The sequence below is a fragment of the Nicotiana tabacum genome, chromosome 1, assembly GCF_000715075.1.
Source record: "Nicotiana tabacum cultivar K326 chromosome 1, ASM71507v2, whole genome shotgun sequence".
NCBI classification, from domain to species: Eukaryota; Viridiplantae; Streptophyta; class Magnoliopsida; order Solanales; family Solanaceae; genus Nicotiana; species Nicotiana tabacum.
Window position 1 is genome coordinate 177,064,901 of NC_134080.1, and position 4,918 is coordinate 177,069,818.

The 4,918-nt window shown below is 39.0% G+C and overlaps 1 long non-coding RNA gene across 1 annotated transcript; it reads right to left on the reverse strand.

Annotated features, from left to right (window-relative positions):
* Window positions 1–1,408: 1,408 nt before the first annotated feature.
* LOC142161858 (uncharacterized) lies at window positions 1,409–3,326 on the reverse strand. Its single transcript, XR_012693567.1, has 4 exons — window positions 3,213–3,326; window positions 3,074–3,132; window positions 2,576–2,627; window positions 1,409–1,661 (listed from the first exon to the last, which is right to left on the reverse strand). It is a non-coding gene; the product is annotated as an uncharacterized LOC142161858 (long non-coding RNA).
* Window positions 3,327–4,918: the final 1,592 nt, after the last annotated feature.

Genomic DNA, 4,918 nt, shown 5'->3' on the forward strand with positions numbered 1-4,918 from the left:
TAACTTGATTATGATACAATTCATACAAGAACAATTCCAGGAGCTCATCAGAGATAACATAGTTACCTTAGGATATCCTTTTATGCAATGAGGCTCTCAGATGTAATCAACAATTATATATAGATATAAACATTTTCACATTAATGCCTCAAGGCTACTTCAAGATTAACAAACGCTCATGTGAAGAAAGAAGACATCTTAAACACTTAAACTTGACATACTTCAACTAAGTGATAAAGGACTAAACCTTGAGCATTCATATTTGTCTTAGTTAAAATCATCAAATAACAACATCAAGTACAGAATAACAGACTACATTAAACAGGATTAATGTGATAGACATGAAGACCACAACAGAATATTAAAGAAGTCTGAAGTCTGAATAAGTATGGAAAGCTATTAAGGCATATTAAGGAACTTAATTGTATAGGCTGTTTGATTCAAAATAGCAGTCATCAAGGTCACATAATAGCTCAATTAATATTGATTCGAGATAACATAAAAAGCACAACAGTCAGTCGTAAATCAATAACAAATCATTATGAGCTGGAACAAACAGTTATAAACTAATGACAAACATCATGAACGAAAGCAAAATATAGAAAGACAACAATGTATCCATAATTTTGAATGAGACAATCAAAGGAGAAGAGATCGAAGTATACTGACCTCCTTTTGTGCAGCAGACCAAAGAAAGTTTTAACTTATCCGTATAGGAACCAAAGTTTCAAGTTTTGTGACAGTGATAGAACTCGAAAACAAAAGAGAAATAAAAATCAGTAAGAGAGAGCCTTAACTTTGAAATCTTAGTGTGGTTTTTTTGTGCTCATATTAGGTTTTTAGATCTTTTTAGGTCTGTTAGGTGAGTGCATTCAAAGCCCAATTTATAGTGGCTATGAAATTCTAGGGTTTCAGAGATAAAAATCAATTAGTGGAGAGTGACGGAGGATGGATGATGATAACAAAGAAGGTGAAATTAGAGTGGATCATAGGAAACACAACTGAGAATCTTACCATGAGTGTGTGACAACCGCTACAAGTGAAGAACCCATCGGACAAAGATCGGAGGTCCATAGGTCTTTTCATTGACCTCTGGTTTAGAATAATCATCATAAGGAGCTCATGTATGCTCTAATTTTGTCGCAACATCAAAAATTTGAAGGTTGAAGTTAATGTTTGTGTTTAGGTAAGAGAACTCGAGACTTTGAATTTCTATGATGAAATGAGGAGTTAACTGCAATATTCACGCAGTCAGAAGGGATAGGGAATGATTTGGGGTTATGATTCTGTCACGACCCAAAATCCCAACCCGGTCGTGATGGCGCCTCTCATGAGGACAAGGCCAGCCAATCAACAAAACAGTACATCTCTTTATAATTACTTAGCAGGAATAAGTCTAAATCATGGGCAATATAATCATAAATGTGAAATAAACGTGATAGAACAAAGAAAATCATCCCAACTCAGCCCGAAATCGAGGTGTCACAAGTCATGAGCTACTACAGAGTTTACTAATATTTTACAAAGTCTGGACTTATCATAAATAACAAAGATAAGAGAGAAAACGGGGCTGCGGACGTCAACAGCTACCTCGTTACTCCTAGTCACCGCCTGGTCTGGAAAGAATCAGCGCTCAGGAGCGAACTCAGCTCTGCTTGTATCTGCACACATGGTGCAGGGAGTAATGTGAGTACTCCGACCCTGTGAGTAATAAAAGTAACTACAGTCCGAAGATAAGAAAACCCAGTAAATACACAAAGTAAGCTAAAATCCAAATATACAGCAACATATGGAACTGAACAGCTAAACAACAGTATGATACAAATACATGAATACAATGCAATGCATATGATGGTACATTCCCGTACCCACTGCGGCGTGCAGCCCGAGCCATCCATATTTATTTATCGTCGACGGCGCTCACTGGGGGTGTGTACAGACTCCGGAGGGGCTCCTACAGCCCAAGCGCAATATCTTGGTCAGTCATTGTTACCTGACCGGTCAGCCATTGTTACCTGACCAATTTATATCATACAGTGCCATTGTTACCACTGTTCAAGTATATCATCCAGTGTCATTGTTACCACAATTTCAAGTATATCACACAGTGTCGTTGTTATCACTGTTTCAAGTCACTTTATAATCAATCCAGAAAATAATATAATAAGCCCCTTGGGCATTTACAAAACAGAAGTTCCCAGCTCGAAATACATTTAAAATATCATTTAAGTTTTCAACACTTAGAATTATGGCTGAGTTTGCAAAACATCATTTAAAACCTTGGAATGAAATTAAATGATATGCAAATCATGCTAAGCAGTAATATCAATCCTCGAAGGATTTTACAAATCGGCCCAAGGCCCCAAACATGGCATCAAGCCCCGTAATATCAATGAAGTATATGTATCAATCACCAGTATAGTATAAACATCACACAGGATGGACCAAGTCACAATCCCCAATAGTATCTGACCCCGCACTCGCCATGGAGTGCGTGTCACGCCTCAATATAGCGTTACGATGTGAAAGTCCGGGGTTTCAAACCCTCAGAACAGCATTTATATCTATTACTCACCTCTAGCTCGCTATGCCCTTGCTTCTCTAATTGGCCTCCTCGTGTGACGAATCTGCCAAAAATCACACAAACCTCGATGAAGTTCGATTTCTAAAAGACGGAGTTTTAACCATACATATCTGAATTTCGCCCCTTAATGATACTATAATGATCCCATAAATTATGCCATTTAGGCATATTATCAAACATCTTGTAGGCATAAATATTTACACCTCTTAATTATAGCATTGGTTCCTCTAACTATCACCATTAACCAACAATTCATCACACTATTATTCTTTAACAATTTATACTCCTAACATCATATGTGTGATCAACCATTCACACCCAAACCAACAAAAATTCCATCAAATAAACACCTTTAAATCCCTACCATGTTCATGTATTTAAATTGGGAATTTATGGCTTCCAACCACCATACAATAAGTTGTAATACTTGATTCATACTCATATTTCCATAATATATCCATATATATGAGTCTAAGGGTGTAGGATTACCTTTTGGAAGAAATCTTGCAAAACCCTCCTTTGAGTTCTTGAAGGAATTTCTTGAAAATCTAAGGATTTTTAAGATCAATCCATGTTAATATAAGTGTTTGGGAGTAGTAATCAACTCAAAATACTCCAAAAATCTTACCTTAGGATCATAGGGATGAAGTTTGGGACGAAATCCCCTTGAGAGAGCAAGCCTTAACCCCAAAAATGAGTTGGGAACTCTCTAGGCCGGTCTTGGGGTACTTAAAAACCTTCAGTCGCGTAGTTCGCGCGTTGTTCGCGTGTTTGTTCGCGCGTTTTGTTGAGCATTCTGCCTCAGACGCGCGAAATGCGCGACTTCGCGCGATACTTCGCGCGCTCTGACACCTGACCCGTGAAATGGTCATAACTTCCTGTATACACTTCCAAATGACGAACGGTTTGTTGCGTTGGAAACTAGACTCAAAGGACTTTAATTTAATAGGTTGTAGCTCACACAACTCCTTATATAACGAGAGATATTATCGTTCAAAGTGAGGCCTTATGCGCACTCATTTACAACTTTCGTCTATTATGAAATTTCCAACTTCAAAAGTTCCCGTTAGCCATCCGAAATCATCCCGAGGTCCTCGGGACCTCAACCAAAAATACCAATACATCTTATAATATTATTCAAACTTGTTCCAATTATCAAAACACCTCGACTAATACCAAAATTATCGAATTACACCGAATTCAAGTCTAAGTTCCTTTAAAACTTCCAAAACGCGCTTTCGATCAAAACTCGACCAAAATATGTCCGAATGACTTGAAATTTTGCACACATATCCAAAATGGCATAACGAAGCTACAGAAATTCTCGGAACTCCATTCCGACCGTCGGATCAAAATTTCACCTATCAACCGGAAATCGCCAAAATACTAACTTCGCCAAAATGAGCTAATTTCTTCACCGGACCTCCAAAATTAATTCCGATTGCGCTCATAGGCCTTAAATCATCCCCCGAAACTAACCGAATCATCGGAATTCAATTCCGAGCCCTCTAACTCACAAGTCAACGTCCGGTTGACTTTTCCAAACTAATTCTTCCTTAAAGAGACTAATTGTCCCATTTCATACCAAACTCGATCCGAATTGACTCAAATTCACCAAGTACACATATTGAAACATGAATAAGCATTTAACGGGGAATACGGGACGAAAATATAGGAAACGACGGTTCGGGTCGTTACATTCTCCCCAACTAAAACAAACGCTCGTCCTCGAGCGAGTTAAGAAACATACCTGGAGTTTCAAATAGGTGTGGGTACCTGCTCCGCATCTCCTGCTCGGTCTCCCAAGTAGCCTCCTCCACGGGACGACCTCTCCACTGTACTTTCACTGATGTTATATCTTTTGATCTCAATTTTTGAACCTGTCGACTCAAAATAGCCACTGGCTCCACATTATAAGTCAAATTTTCATCTAACGGTACTGTACTGAAATCCAATATATGAGATGGGTCCCCAACATACTTTCGGAGCATAGAAACATGGAATACCGGGTGAACACCCGACAAACTAGGTAGCAAGGCAAGCATATAGGCCACCTCTCCAACCTTCCTAAGTATTTCAAAAGGTCCAATATATCGCGGACTTAGCTTTCCTTTCTTTCCAAATCTCATAACACCCTTCATGGGTGAAACCTTTAGCAAAACCTTCTCACCCGCCATGAATGACACATCTTGGACCTTCCAGTCCGCATAACTCTTCTGACACGACTGAGTTGTGCGAAGTCTTTCTTGAATTACCTTCACCTTTTCTAAGGCATCCTGGACCAATTCTGTCCCCAACAACCTAGCCTCACTGGGCTCAAACCAAGCCACTGGA